This window comes from Microcaecilia unicolor, chromosome 5, assembly GCF_901765095.1.
Source record: "Microcaecilia unicolor chromosome 5, aMicUni1.1, whole genome shotgun sequence".
NCBI classification, from domain to species: Eukaryota; Metazoa; Chordata; class Amphibia; order Gymnophiona; family Siphonopidae; genus Microcaecilia; species Microcaecilia unicolor.
This window is the reverse complement of record NC_044035.1, coordinates 223715617-223732284: the sequence shown is the minus strand read 5'-3', so window position 1 is coordinate 223732284 and position 16668 is coordinate 223715617. Positions and strand designations below refer to the sequence as shown.

General features: G+C 46.0%; 1 protein-coding gene across 3 annotated transcripts in view; it reads right to left on the bottom strand.

Annotated features, from left to right (window-relative positions):
* PRDM15 (PR/SET domain 15) overlaps positions 1-16668 on the bottom strand; it is a 391258-nt gene that overhangs the window by 360744 nt on the left and 13846 nt on the right. The gene's annotated exons all lie outside the window — the stretch shown is intronic.

The following is a 16668-nucleotide window of genomic DNA, read 5'->3' as shown; positions in this document are numbered from 1 at the left end:
TTTTTAGTAGACTGGTCTCCCAGACATCCCAGGAAAGCAATAGGGCACCCTGGGGGGGGGGGGGGGGGGACTGCAGTGGACTTCATAAAATGCTCTCAGGTACACATTTCACCACTGCTCCTTTACCTTGTCTCCTGAGCCCCTCAAAACCCACCCAAAACCAACTACCCCAACTGTACACCACTACCATAGATAGCCCTTACGGGTGAAGGGGGCACATATATGTGGGTACAGTGGGTTTCTGATGAGTTTTGAAGGGCTTACAGTTTCGTCCACAAGTGTAAGGTAGGGGGAGGTAGGAGCAGTGGCGTACTGCCCCGGGTGTCAGTGGGTGGGGGGGTGCTCCGCTCCCGCTGCTCTTCTCCTGCCACCACCCTGCCTTTAAACTAAAATCGGTGAAGCAGCGTCGTCGCAGGCAGCGCCTCACGTCTGCCCTGCTTTTAAGAGAAGCAAATCTGCTTCTCCTCATCTTCGTCGGGACTTCCCTCACTATGTCCCGCCCTCGCAGAAATAGGAAGTTACCTCAGAGGAGAGCGGGACACAGTGAGGGAAGGCCCGATGAAAATGAGGAGAAGGAGATTTGCTTCTTTTACAAGCAGGGCAGACGCGAGGCGCTGCCTGCGACACTGCTTCACCGATTTTTCTTTAATGGCAGGGTGGTGGCAGGAGAAGAGGGCTGTCGTCTCTTGACGGAGCTGGTGGTCAGGTCGGGGGGGGGGGGGTTCAGATGGGAGAAGGGTGAGTGTCAGATGAGAGAAGGGGACTGAGGTGGGGAGGGGAGTCTCAGAGGGGAGAAGGGGACTGGGGTGGGGATCTCATAGGGGAGGAGGGGAGAAGGGGAGGGGGTATTCAGAGGGGACAAGGGGACTGGGGTGGGGAGGGGGTGCGGTGTTCGGAGAGAAGGGGGCTGGAACTGGGGTCTGAGAAGGGGCCATGCAAGAAAATGGGGTCCCTAATGCAAGGCATGTGGATGAAGGGGGCTGGAACTGGGGGCTGAAAAGGATAGGTGTGATAAGGGGGCTAGTACTGGAACTGGGGGCTGAAAAGGGGCAGGGGCTGAAACTGTGGGGACTGGTGAGAGAAAAGGGCTGGGACTGAAACTGCGGACTGGTGGGATAGTGGGGCTGAAAAGGGGGGGCAGGTGGGAGATGTGGGCTGGAGCTGGGGGCTGAAAAAAGGGGCAGAGAGAGAGAGGGGACAGATCCTGGATGGAAGGGGGAGCAAGAGGGAGGGCAGACCCTGGATGGATGGGAGAGGGAGGGTAAATGGTGGATTGAAGGGGCAGAGAGAAAGGGCAGACAGTGGATGGAAGGGATAGAAAGGGCAGAGTGAATGGAAGGGGGGGAGAGAGAGGGCAGACAGGGGCAGAGATAGAGGGCAGATGTGCATAGAAGGGGCAGGGAGAGAGGGCAGACATTGGATGGAGGGGACAGCAGAGAGGGCAGACACTGGATGGCACAGAAAGAACAAAGACAGATGCTGGATGGAAGGAAGACAGTGAAAAGAAGATGAGGAAAGCAGAAACCAGAGACAAACTGTAAATAAAATATATATATATATATATATATTTTGTTTTAGAATAAAGTAATATTGTAGCTGTGTTAATAAATGTTTATAATAGAACATGTAAATAAGGTGATCTTTTTATTGGACTAATTTTAATAAATTTTGACTAACTTTCGGAGAACAAAACCCCCTTCCTCAGGTCAGGATAGGATACTGTAACAGCACTATACTGTATTGACCTGAGGAAGAAGGTTTTGGCCTCTGAAAGCTAAATGTATTAGTCCAATAAAATGGTACTATTTTACTTTCTATATTTGTTTTATTTCTATTTGTTAATTTGTAAAGTGTTGATTGGTATTTGTTAGTTTTTTCAAATTTACATCTGCTGTCTTTATATTTTGCACAGTACTAGGGGACATTTCCTGTTTCTGTGGTGTTGCATTGTATGCAGAATCTGGCATCTTGGGGGTTCAATTTAATTTTTGTCTACATAGAAAGTTTATGATTACTTATTCTATAGGGGATTAGAGTTTATCTGTGTTTGTGAAAAAGACATGGCTTTCAGTTGGCATTGACTGTGCAGGATCAACGATCTGTACTATTCTGTCTGGTTTCGTTTTACAATAGGTGAATTGATGCTCTAGTGCTCACTGTAGTGTTTAAGATGCTTTCCTTTTCCTTGTGTGACTCATAGAAATGACTGCTTATGGTATGCTAGAATTGCTCTATAGGTCCTGAGTGTTTTGTATTCTCGATATGCCTAGTGCTGGATTTTAGAGGGGGGTGTTAAAAAATGACCAGCCCCGGGTGTCAACTAGTACGCCACTGGGTAGGAGTCTGGGTCCACCTGTCTGCAGTGCCTTCACCCACCACTAGACTACTCCAGGGACCTGGAATGCTGTTCTAATGGACCTGAGTATAACATCTGAGGCTGGCATAGAGACTGGCAATTAATGTTTTTCATCACATTTTTGGGGGGTGGGAGGAGGTTAGTGACCACTGGGAGAATAAGGGGAGGTCATCCCTAATTCCCTCCAGTGGTCATCTGGGTATTTAGGTCACCTTTTTGTGCTTTATTCGTTATAAAAACAGGTCTAGCGCGTCTAAGTTTTAGTCCTGGACAATTTCGTTTTGTTCCATTATGGCTGAAAAACCAAGTCTTAGGAATGCCCAAGTCCCGGCCTGAACACGCTCCTGACACGACCCCTTGAGATTATTTTTAGTGCGTGCTAAAAATGCTAGTGCGCCTTTGTAAAAGGACCCCTAAATTAGCAGTAGACAAAGCAATGGGGCTGGATTTTATAAATCTAAGAGTACTGGAAACATGGCAAGTTCTTGTGATCCAATTGTTTTAGCTTTTCAACACTTCTTTGGAGGTGAGGAAGTCCTGAAAGACTGAAGACAGGCAAATGTAGCTCCTCTTTACAAAGGCTGAAGGTGCAAGGCCAATTAGTCTGACCTCTGTGGTAAGAAAATGAATGCTAACTCAAAGGAAAGGTAGGGCAGAATTAATGCTAACAGGAAGGAAAAGGTTGCTAAGTTTTTTGACAAAGAAAAATCCAACACCTGCCCCGCTCCAAGCCCTGCCCTTGTCATACCCACTGCTGTATCCTGCTCCTGCTCCACCCCTCTACAACCAACTGTTCACATTACCATCTCAAAAGAAAAAACTGCGTCATATACACACATTCAAAGATTAATTCACAAGCTTTACATTATAGAAACAGAGCTCCAGTAACCCAACTGCAAAAACACATTCCAGACTTATATACTGTAGAAAATCTGTCACAATAAAGCAGCACTATTGTCCAGGAAGGAAAAGAGGAGTAACTTAATGGATAGAACACTGGGCTGGGAATCAAAAGGCCCAAGTACAAATCCTAAAGTATCTCCTCGTGGTCTTAGGCAAACCCTATTAACCCTCCATTGGCATGGAATGGCAATGGGGTGGCACTGGCAACCTCATCCCATTTAGGGCCTGCCATCAAAACTATCACAATTGCAGTGGTCCCATAAGCCTTCCAGAGCTTGCTACTTGTGGACAGCAGGGACAAGAGAGAGATAGAGAAAGAATGTCCAGGACTCAAATAGCAACAATCCTACCTTTAAAAAAAACCAGCAGCACCATAGAACACCAATATACTTAAAACATAAGAATATAAGAGTAACCATACTGGGTCAGACCAATGGTCCATCTAGCCCACTATCCTGTTTTCCAAACAGTGACCAAGCCAGATCACAAGTACCTGGCAGAAACCTAAATCGTGGCAACACTCCATACTAAAAACTCCAGGGCAAGCAGTTGCTTCCCATGTCTGTCTCAATAGCAGACTATGGACTTTTCCTCCAGGAATTTGTCCAAACCTTTTTTAAACCCAGATACGCTAACCGCTGTTACCACATCCTCTAGCAAAGAGTTCCAGAGCTTAACTATTCGTTGAGAGAAAAAATATTTCCTATTTGATTAAAAATATTTCTGTGTAACTCCCTTGTGTCCCCTAGTCTTTGTACTTTTAAAACAAGTAAAAAATCAATTTACTTCTACTCGTTCTACACCACTCAGGATTTTGTAGACCTCAATCATATCTCCCCTCATCCATCTCTTTTCCAAGCTGAACAGCCCTAACCTCTTTAGCCTTTCATAGTAACATAGTAGATGACGGCAGAAAAAGACCTGCATGGTCCATCCAGTCTGCCCAAGATAAACTCATGTGTATACCTTACCTTGATTTGTACCTGTCTTTCTCAGGGCACAGACCGTATAAGTCTGCTCAGCAGTATTTTCCGCCTCCCAACCACCTGTCCTGCCTCCCATCACCGGCTCTGGCACAGACCATATAAATCTGCCCTCCCCTATTTTCGCCTCCGAACCACCAACCCCTCTTCCCCCCACTTGCTCCGCCACCCAATTTCAGCTAAGCTTCTGAGGATCCATTCCTTCTGCACAGGATTCCTTTATGCATATCCCCCGCATGTTTGAATTCCATTACCGTTTTCATCTCCACCACCTCCCGCGGGAGGGCATTCCAAGCATCCACCACCCTCTCCTCTTCCTTATACAAGGAGTTCCATCCCCTTTATCATTTTAGTTGCTCTACTTTGAACCTTTTCTAATTCCGCTATATCTTTTTTGAGATACAGCAACCAGAACTGAATGCAATACTTGTGCAGACGCACCATGGAGCGATACAAAGGCATTCTAATATTTTCGGTCTTATTCACTATCCCTACCAGTGGTGTAGCTATGGGTGGGCACAGGCTCACCAAACGGCGGTACCACACTGCTCCCTCCCCTCTTTCTTCTGCGGTGTCCCAACATCTGCCCTCCTGTCTCTGAACCCTGATCCTCCCCGATGTACCTTACAGGCATCCCCAGCGCCTACAGCGATTCATTTTTGCTGCCTGCACTGGCCCCGCAGTCTTCCATCTGCCATGTCCCACCCTTGCGGATGTCATTGCCTATTTTCTGTCTGGCGGGACACGGCAGATGGAAGCCTGCGAGGCCAGCGAAGGCAGCAAAAATGAATCGCTGCAGGCGCCGAGGACGGGAGAGTGACGGGGTTTAGAGGCAGGAGGGCAGATGCCAATACCAATACAGTATTTACAGACAGCTAATTTCCCTAAAAGGGTTTCACTGCAGTGTACAAAAGAAATACAATACAATCATATATCAGCACATACATCAATAACAAACTGGCTTACATTTTAAAATCACTCAAATAAAAAAAAAAGTCTTAACCTTCTTCCAGAAAAATAAATAGAATAGTTCAGTTCTAATAAATGATGGAAGAGAATTCCAGAGTGAAACCCTCAAGACAGGAAAACGTGAATTAGCAATACTATGAAAATGCATGCTACGAAAAATCAGAGGGTGAAGTATAACAAATTACTTAAACGGCAAGATAATCTTGGAAGAGTTACAGTAACTATATTTATCAATAATTCAGATATTTTACCATATAATATTTGGAAAAGTACATAAGAGGTTTTGAATAGAATTCGTTTATTAATTGGGAGCCAATGAAGTTTGACAATGTAAGAAGACACACTACTATATTTAATAAGTCTGAAAATTAATCTGGCTGAAATATTCTGTATAATTTGTAGTTTCCTCAGCAATCAGGAGCTCAAACCAAGATAGAGAAAATTACAGTCTAACTGTGGTAAAATCAGCAAGGCAAAAGCATCTTGAAAGTAGGATCTCAAAAGCCGAAGTTGTTTTAAACTTAAAAACTGTTTTCCACTGGGACGCCGTGGAGGAGAGAGGGGAAAGATGCTGGATGTGAGGTAGGTCAAAAAAAACTGTAATTTTTTAAATATATATATCTCCGGGAAGATTGGGGGGTGGGAGTGTGGAAGGGCCCATCCAAGTTAACTCTGGGCCCATCCAAAATACTGGGTCTGGCTATGCCACTACTTCCTACTGGAAAAAAAAAGTCAGATTGTACAGAAACTAAACACTAGCAGAATATCACACCTTCGTCACATGTGCAAAACAAAGTCAAACCCTCGACAAATATGAAACAAGGGATCACACATCAGTAATAGAGATATGAAAGCAAAAAAACACAAAAAAAGCTCAAGAAGTCAGACTTTACGTATAGTGCAATACTAGAAGAATAGAAAATGAAATGCAAGATATCAGAGACATCCCTCCCACTGTGCCTAGCACTGACTGTTTGTGTCCCTGTCTCCCTCCATGTCCAGCATCTTTTGTGTGTCCCTTTCATCCCTTGTCCAGCGTTATTAACCCCTCTCACTTCCCATCTTCCCACTCCCCCACCCCAAGTATGTATGTCTCCCTCCCTCCCTCTCTCTCTCTGCCCTCTACAGTTTAGCATGGTCTCCCTCCCCTCCCTCTTTCTTTCCTCACTTCCTAGGTCCAGTCTCTGTCTCTTTGTTCTTCCACTCCCTGCCCTGCCTCCCATATGTATACAGCATCTCTCTCCCTCCCCACCACGGGCATGGCTACCTGAAAAGGTTTGCTTTTTTTGCCAATGATACTGACAGATATGCAGATGGTATAGAAAACAGAGAGCAGGACACACCTAGCCATACAGGTTTTCATGATATCTACAACAAATATGCGTGAGATAAATTTGCATGTACTACCTCCATTCTATGCAAATCTCTCTCATGCACATTTATTGTGGCTATCCTGAAAACCTGACTAGCTAGATGTGTCCCAAGCACTGGGTTAAGAACCCCTGATCTAAAGTGTGGCAGATAAGATTTAATGCTAAAAAATATGCAGGGTTAAGTATCTGGGCAACAAAACCTCAAGGAAGCTATATAAGATAGGAGGTGGAATTCTGTGAGTCATAATAATGATGATCTTAAGATAACCAAAGGAGATGATAGAGCCTCCCTATAAGCCTCTTCATGTTCATGTTCCTTGGGCGAGTTCCTTGGGGCACTGCCTCTCCACTACTATTGTGTATGTTTTTCCTCTGGTTTTCTATTTTCGTTTAACTAATTTTTCCTGTCTTTTCTTGTCACAATCTCTGCAGCCTTTTAATTCTTTGTTAATGGCCTTGGAAGTTTTTCCAATATCAGTTATTTTAGGCAATCATCCTCACCATTTCCAGTATGCTTTTCCATTATGGCAGGTATGAAATCTTATTTCTTGTTCTTCTTCTCATTCATTTCCTTCTACCCTTTCATTCTCGTTCAGCTTACTTAACTGTAGGTCAGCTCTCACTACAACCGACCTTATTTCAGATCTTCTTCATTGTTCCCATCCATACTTTTGTCTCACTGAGACATGGTTGAGGAATGGAGAGAGAGCTATCAGTGGTGTGCTGCAATGTTCAGTTCTTCGTCTAGTTCTTTTTAACATTTTTGTGATATTGCTGAAGGGCTGTCTGGTAAGGTTTACCTCTTTGCAGATGACACCAAAATCTACAATAGGGTAGATACTCTTGTGGATAACTTGAGGAGGGTCCCAGCAAAGCTTGAAGAATGGTCCAGAATTTGGAAGCTAAGATTTAATGCTAAAAAAAGAATGCAGGGTCATACTTTTGGGCAACAAAATCTGGGGAGCGGCTCAGTTTAGGGGGTGAAGTACTTTTGTGTATGAAAGAAAACCAGGGCTTAAGTATGATCGTATGTGATGATCTCAAGGTGGTCAAACAGGTAGAAAGGATGGCAGTGAAAGCCAGAAGGATGACTGGATGAACAGGGAGAGGAACTGTCAGCAGAAAAAGGAGGTGATAATAGGATATAGGATTCTGATGAGACCTAATTTAGAGTACAATGTACAATTCTGAAGACCACACCTTTAAAAAAGATATAAACAGGATGGAGTCCGTCCAGAGAGCAGCTACTAAAATGGTTAATGGTCTTCATCATAAAGCGCATGGGGACAGCCTTAAAGATACTTTGGAGGAAAGGCAAGAGAGGGCAGATATGATAGAGATGTTTAAATACCTATGCAGCATAAATGAACGAGACGCAAATCTCTTTCAACTGAAAGGAAGCTCTGGAACGAGAAGGCATAGGATGAAGGTGAAAGGGGACAGACTCTGGAGTAACCTAGAAAATACTTCTTATTACTACTACAACTTATCATTTCTATAGCACTACTAGTCATACGCAGCGCTGTACACTTGAACATGAAGAGACAGTCCCTGCTCGACAGGGCTTACAATCTAATCAGGACAGACAAATAGGACAAATAAGGGAAATACTTAAGGTGGGAATGATAAAACAGACATGGGTACTGAACATTGCTGAGAGGTACTGATCTTTTATCACATCAGCTGACTCCTTCATTTTTTTTTGTTCTGAGTAGAGGTCTCCACTACAAGGAACATCACTAACTTTGAGTGACATAGGCAGGCAGACTGATAGCTCACATCTGTGCCAGTTGTCTGGCTGCCAATCATAGAAACAGAAATTTTGGCCAAAGTTTCAAAGGCATTATAGCTGTTCTGATAAGGTCGAGTAATCACACTTCAATTGGTCTATGCTAGTACAGAAGATAGCTGGGTTTGAACTTGAAAAGAAAGATTAGGTCAGAAAAACCCTGCACCTTGTGCAAAGACTCTGTATGTACTGAACCATACAGAGTTGATGGTCAGCAGTCTGAGGCAGAGGGCATAGCTCCTTGGAAGACTGGTCCTGAAGAGGGACAGGTTACAAATCAAAGTAGGGTATACACAAAAAGTAGCCATATGAGTTTAATCTTGTTGGGCAGACTGGATGGACCGTGCAGGTCTTTTTCTGCCGTCATCTACTATGTTACTATGAACACGTGAATAGGGGTTAGGAGTTAAAAGCATCCTCAAAAAGGGGGCTTTTAGCCTAGATTTGAAGCCGGTCAGAGATGGAGCTTGATGTACTGACTCAGGAAGTCTAGTCACGCGTATAGTGCCGCAGTTAAAAGGGAATGGAGTCTGGAGTTGGCAGTGGAGGAAGAAGGGTACAGATAAGAGTGATTTACCCAATGAACTGAGTTCCCGGGAAGGAGTGTAGGAGAGAAGAGTGGGAGAGGTAATGAGGAGCTGCAGAGTGAATGCTCTTGTAAGTCAATAAGAGGAGTTTGAATTATATGCGGAAACGGAGTCGATTGAAGTGACTTGCAGTAGTCCAGAGACTTATTACCATGGACGTACCAGGGTGCGGAAGATGTGTCTCGGAAGAAAAGTTTTTACATTTGAGTTTCCCCATGGAGTAAACATCTCTTTCGTCGTGTTCTTCACATGGGTATCAAGAGTCTTCAAATCTAAACTAAAAGCCCACCTTTTTGATGCTGCTTTTAACTCCTAACCCTTATTCACTTGTTCAGAACCCTTATTTTATCATCCTCACCTTAATATTCCCTTATCTCCTGTTTGTCCTGTTTGTCTGTCCTAATTAGATTGTTTAAGCTCTGTCGAGCAGGGTGCTTTTATTGTCCACATGGACATTAAAGTCCCCTCAAGTTATGAGGTGAGGGAATCTTACAGAAGCTCAGTGAGCATTTGAAGTAAAGATTCCCAGACAGCTGTTAGTGAGAGAGGGAAATAAATAGCAAAAGGTTGAAAAGGATAGTGAAGCATCAGTCGAACTATGAGAACCCTCAGGATAGGGAAAAATATAAGATGGGAACTTGTGGACTGGGCTGGTTATTACAAAAAAATCCTACTATAATAAACCCTCACCCTCAACGTTCTGAGGACACTGACGTCAGTGAAGCCAAGCTCGACTTCCTTCAAAAAGGTTCGAAGGTTCGTGGTGGTGAAGCACCAAAATCGCTCCAGGGCCTGCCCCTCGAGGGCGGAGCAATGGCAGAACAACGAAGGGGTTGGCAGGGAGGTAGGCAGAGAGGTGGGAAATCGCTCCGGGCCCCGCCCCGAGGGCGGAGCAATGGCAGAACAACGAAGGGGTTGGCAGGGAGGGAGGGAGGGAGGGGGGTGTTGGCGACGATAACCTTGCTAGCGCCCGTTTCATTTGCTCTGAAACGGGCTTCTTTTACTAGTAAGCACTAAATCTCCACTCCTTTTAGAGGAGCTGGAGATGAAAGACCTCGGAATAATCAGTAAGACATGCACTGTAGAAGGTAGAAATAGAAAATAAAGGCAGATATACTACTAATCATTTCTATAGCGCTACTGTACACTTGAACATTGAAGAGACAGTCCCCAGACTGTGAAACAACCTTCCATTATCTATCTGCAAGGAGCTTTCTTTAAAAACTTCAAAATCACCCTGGAAAATGTACTTTTTGAGGAAGCTTATGAGCACCTGCTGCTTGGCCCCAAAACATGATGCCTACAATGAATCCTTGAAGTGAATGTGTCTTTCTTTCATTAATAGTATGATTGTTTGCTTTTCTATCTGAAAAATTGCATCCTGTCATACTTCTATTTTTAGATTGTAAACTGCCTTGCCCTGCATTCCAGTAAAGGAAATGCAGAAAGTCCTAATAATCATAATAAATAATATATAATAATGGGCCAATAATCAAATGACGAATCAGCGTTTTTTAAAATGCCGATTGATGCAAGCTAAATTTGCTCCTGATTATTCAGGGCTATGCCATGCATCAGCACTGAATATCCAGGAATAATTATGGATATCCTGGGCTGCCAGAGCAAATGAGGGTCCCGGCTGCTATTCAACTGAGACCCACATAAGATACTTATGCAGGTCCAGCTGAATAAAAAAACAAAATAGTTAGCTGCCTCATCACCCACCCTATTTCCCCCCCTCCCCCCCACCAAGGAAAGAGGGCTGCCCCAGGAACCTCTCTGGGCTGTTTAAATCATTTTTAATATCAAGTCCATCAATAATAATATCTAAACCCTGGATGAGAGGCAGGAAAGGGAAGACAGACACATTTTAAATAATGTCCAAGATGCAAATACACGGGAAGTCAAGACTTCTTTCAATTAAAGGAAGCTCGTGGAATAGGGATCCATAGGACAAGGGTAAAGGGAGGAGCAGATTTTCAGAAAATATCTAAGAAAAATATTTTCTTTATGGAAAGGGAGTTGTAGGTAGTAGATGATGGGAATAGTATCTGAATTCAAGAAGCATGGGATAAGCAACGAGGACCTCTGAAGGAAGGAGGAGTTATAGAGACTGGACTCTTGATTGGATGAGCAGACTAGATGGATCAAATGGTCTTCTTCTACCATCATTTTCTCTGTTTCTATATTGGCTAAACCAGTCCCACAGATCAAGAAACCTGAGTTTAAGTCTTCACCAATTGGATCCAGTGGCAGTTGGGCCTGCCATGGACGCAATACACACAACTGTCATTATTGTGGTGATCCTGATATTAAAGGAGCAGTGCTGAGGGTAAAGAGCTCCCTCCAGCACTCCTAACAAAGAACCATCCCCAAGTTATTACAGGTCAGGCTGGTATGGAAGAGGGAAACCTGGGCAGTCTGCTTTTACATCCTAGTTCTTATGCCAGATCTACTATACTAATTTGCACCTCCAACATTCTGAAGCTGACTGCCAGGAAGTTGAAGCCTGGTTCGTAATGTCATGAAGCCTTCCGGTGACATCACCATGTTGCCTGGGAACCGCGACGCAGTTCAGCAGTCCCCCTCCCCCATATAAACTTTGTGAGAAGAAAGCACAGATTGCTGTGGACATAGATCAGCCAAACGAGAACTGAAGAAAGCCCGAACGGTCTTACAAATGGATGAGCTGAAGTGCCGTAAGCGTGTTTTGAGAAGGATGGGCTTTGCTACCTCTTCTGATGTCATTGAAATGAAAAGTCGTGTGGCCTGTGAAATAAGCAGTGCTGATGAGCTGTTGCTTACAGAAATAATGTTTAATGGACTGTTCAATGACCTCACTGCTGAACAAGCAACCGCTTTATTAAGCTGCTTCGTGTTCCAAGAGAATTCAAGTGAAATGCCGAAATTAACAGAACAGCTAGCTGGGCCTCCTCGTCAGATGCAGGAAACGGCCAAACGAATAGCTAAGGTTTCAGGAGAAGCCAAGCTGAAGGTAGATGAGGAAACTTACTTGAGCTCCTTCCGACCCAACTTGACAGATCACACGGAGGAGGAGAACGGCCGCTCTAACAGAGCCCCGGAGTATCGGGAACGGGATAGTGAGCGCAGGGGCTGCAACAAAACGCGCAGGGCGGCCATACCAGAGCAGAGTGACAGCGAGCGGGGTAAAGCTCGCAAGAAGAGGCCTCCGGTTCCCATTCACAAACGCACGCAGACAGAAACACACCCCTCCCTCTCAAACTCCAACTCCCACTCTCACAGAAACACACACACCCTCCCCTTCAAACCCTAGCTCCTATTCACACACACACCAATAGCCCCCTCCACGTCAAACCCCAGATCCCACCCCCCCCCAAACCCCTAGCCCATTCTCATACACACACCTCTGCTTCCTCTCCAATTCCAGCCCCCATTCTCACCACAAACATAGCCCTCTCCCCCTTCAAACCCTAGCTCCTATTCACACACCCCCAATAGCCGCCACCCCTCCCAGTCAAACCCCAGATCCCACTCCCCCCAAACCTCTAGCCCATTCTCATGCACAGGCCCCTCTGCTTCCTCTCCCAACTCCAGTCCCCATTCTCAGACACACACACACATGTACCCTCTCCACTTTCATTCAAATCCCAGCCCCCATTCTCATGCACAAACACAGCCCTCTCCCTTCCACTCTCGCACACAGGGGGAGGAGGAGGGCGGGTCATGGAACTCGGAGGGGAGGGGGCCTGGAACTTGGAGGACGGAGGGCTGGAACTTGGAGGACGGAGGGAGGGAGGGGGCCCTGTGACCTTGCTAGCGCCCGAAACCTCTTTTACTAGTGTTCCAATACAGTAAAGAGTCCTTTTACTAAAGCTTAGCGTGCACTAAATGCCAAGAAGCCTATAAGCATATAATGGGCTTCTTAACATTTAGCTTGCGCTAATAATTAGTGTGTGCTAAAGCTTTAGTAAAAGGACCCCATAGTGAGCAGTCTTAGCTACTGCTGTGAACTATTCCCAGCCTTCACTGAAATTCAGTAGCCATTTGGTTAGCATATAAATTTCTGCCTGACAGTTTGTTCTCAGTATTTGAAAATCTTAACTTGACGACTGCATTTGGACTCAACAAGTTGGAAGTTTTGGAAATGTCTCTGTCAGTTTTGCTCAGATCTGTCATAACACGTGCATTCTAATGGTGCAAAAATCATATTTCACACATAAAAAGACCCTGTTCTTGTGGTTTTTTAATTTTTTACAGATGCTATTTTTCTCCTTTGGGCTTACGGTGCAATAGAATAAACTTCCTCTGAGTCTACGGTTGAACTAGTTGTCATTCATAGCTACCCTAGAAGACAGGTGATATGGGGGTAGGAGAAGAGGCACGATAGGGTGATTTAAATACCTGAAAGTATTAATGTGCAAGAAGCAATCTTTTTTCAAAGAAAAAGAAGCAGTCATAAAATAAATCTCCAAAGGATTGGCCCAAGAACACGAGGAAGTGTTGATCTTGTAAGAAGCATCGTTGAAAATGTCAAGACCTGAAGTGGTCTACCAGCAGGGATGATGAAGGACATTATGAAAACATTTTGGGAATGCTGGGGAGAATACGGAATGGTGGGAAAGGAAGTGAAAAGTCAGAAAAACACATGGAGAAAATAAGTTAGATTATACTGCATGCAGGAACTCATATGTGCAAATATACAAGTACACAAATGGCCAGACTAGATAGATCATTTTGGCCTTTAGCCTTTTCATGGGAAAATTAGGTTCTTACCATGATAATTTTCTTTCCTTTAGTCATAGCAGATGAAGCCATTACGTATGAGTTGTGTCCATCAACCAGCAGGGGGAGATAGAGAGCACTCAACTTTTCACAGTGCCTCATGGCCAGCCAGCTCCACTGCCTCTTCAGTATTTGAAGCTTCCAAAGCAGTATGGCAAACCGCAATGGGAATAACATGAACTTTCCTCACAGCGAACGATGGTCCCTTAACAAGGGCATGAACTCAAAAAAGGAGGGAATGAACTCATCCTCCTGGAGGGAATAAACTCGTCCTCCACTTTGTATTAATGGAGGGAATACTTGCATCCTCCTGGAGGGAATAAACTCATCCTCCCAAAACATGAACTGGAGGGAATGAACTCATCCTCCTATAACTGTAACAAGAATCCTGAAGACTGTTTTCCGACTCCCCAAGGAAGGAATATAACTTCAGGAAACAAGAACAGCACCTAAAATCAGAATCACTGCAATACAGACAATCATACAGGGAGGGCTCATGGCTTCATCTGCTATGACTAAAGGAAAGAAAATTATCATGGTAAGAACCTAATTTTCCCTTCCTTGTCATCAAGCAGATGAAGCCATTACGTATGGGATGTAACAAAGCAATCCCTAAATAGGGTGGGAACAAGCCACACCACGCGCTAGCACCTGTGCTCCAAAACGCGCATCCCTCCTGGCAGCCACATCCAGGCTGTAATGTTGGGCGAGCTTAGAAGCCCATGTTGCAGCACTGCAAATCTCATGAAGAGATAGTGCTCCAGTTTCCGCCCAAGAGGAGGAAATCGCTCTTGTGGAATGTGCCTTAAAGGCTTCAGGCGGAGCCCGGCCATACAGCAGATATGCTGAAAAATAGCTTCTTTGAGCCAACGGGCAATAGTGGCTTTAGACGCTGAAGACCCTCTGCAAAGACCTGCAAACAGCACAAAAGATGATCAGAGGTCCTGAAAGAATTTGTAATTCGCAGATACTGCAACAGAGTCCTGCGCACATCCAAAAGGTGCAACTGCCCAAATGAATCTGGAAACTCCTCCTCAACAAAGGAGGGAAGAAAAACAGGCTGGTTTAGGTGAAACGCTGAAACCACCTTAGGCATGAAGGAAGGCACGGTCCGAACCGTGATCCCTGACTGAGAATTGCAGAAAAGGGTCTCTACAGGACAGCGCCTGGAGCTCTGACACCCGTCTCACCGAGGTAATAGCCACTAAAAAGACGGCCTTCAGTGTCAAATCTTTCTCTGAAGAACGACGAAGCGGTTCAAATGGAGCCCCCTGAAGGGCCTTCAATACTAACCCCAGGTTCCAAGCTGGACAAGGTGCCCGCACGGGAGGACGGAGCCGAAGCACCCCTCTAAGAAACCGTGCCACATCTGGATGAGCAGCTAAGGACACGCCTTCAACCTTGCCACGCAGGGAGGCCAATGCTGCCACTTGCACCCGCAGGGAATTATAGGCCAAGCCTTTGTGTACACCATCCTGCAAAAAGTCCAGAATCGGCGAGACAGGAGCCCGCAACGGAGAAAGCGCTCTTGAAACACACCAGACTTCAAACTGGCGCCAAATCCTGGCATAAGCCACGGAAGTGGAGCGCTTACGGGCCTGCAGGAGAGTGGAAATTACCTTATTTGAGTAGCCTTTATCTCTCAATTGCGCCCTCTCAATCGCCATGCCATAAGACCAAAGCGGCAGGTGTCCTCCATGGCCACCGGACCCTGTGACAACAGGTGCGGAACCAGAAGTAACGGAAAGGGAGCCTCCAACAGCATCTGTCGGAGGTCCGCATACCAAGGCCTCCTGGGCCAATCCGGGGCGATGAGGACCACTTCTGGATGCAGCCGAATCCGCAGGAGCACTCGCCCTATCAAGGGCCACGGAGGGAAGACGTACAGCAAGCCCAGGGGCCAGGGTTGAGCCAAGGCATCCAACCCGGCAGAGCGAAGATCCCTCCCATCTGCTGAAGAAGCATGGGACTTTGGCATTGGAACTGGTCGCCATAAGATCCATCACTGGCTTGCCCCATTTGGCACATATCTGCAGGAATACATCGTCTGCTAGTTCCCACTCCGCTGGATCGATCTGATGCCTGCTTAGATAGACGGCTTGCACGTTGCTCTGACCTGCAATGTGAGCTGCTGACAGGGACTGTAGATGCAGCTCGGCCCAGTGGAAAATTTGCTCAGCCTGCGCAGCTAGAGCTCTGCACTGAGTGCCGTCTTGTCGATTTATGTAGGCCACTGCTGTCGTGTTGTCCGACATCACTCTGACAGCCAATCCTTCCAGGGTCACTTGAAAGGCCAGAAGAGCCAGAAACACCGCTTTCAACTCCAGGCGGTTGATAGACCACTCCGACTCGTCGGGCGTCCACAGACTCTGGACATGCTTCCCCTGGCAATGTGCGCCCCAGCCCTTCAGGCTGGCATCTGTCACCACTAGGCACCAATCGGGGAGCGGCATTCCCCGCCGCAACATGCTGTCCGAGAGCCACCACTCCATACTGAGGCAGGCCGCAGGAAGCCAAGAAAGTCTGCACTGATAATCCTGAGATACTGGAGACCATCGTTGAAGTAGAGAATACTGTAGAGGTCTCAGGTGCGCTCTCGCCCATGGCACCACTTCCAAGGTGGCCGTCATTGATCCCAACAGCTGGACAATGTCCCAAGCTCGCGGGCGGGGCATCCTCAGGAGCAGACGGACCCGATTCTGAAGCTTGCACCGCCTTTGCTCGGGAAGAAACACATAGCCCGAGGCTGTGTCGAACCTGGCCCCCAAATATTCTAGAGATTGCGAGGGGTCAGGTAATGTTTGGCCATATTGATGACCCAGCCCAGAGATTGAAGGACTGAAACCACTCTGGCTGTAGCTAGATGACTCTCTTTTTCTGAGTGTGCTCTGATGAGCCAGTCGTCTAGGAACGAGTGAACCCGGATACCCTCTCGCCTGAGAAA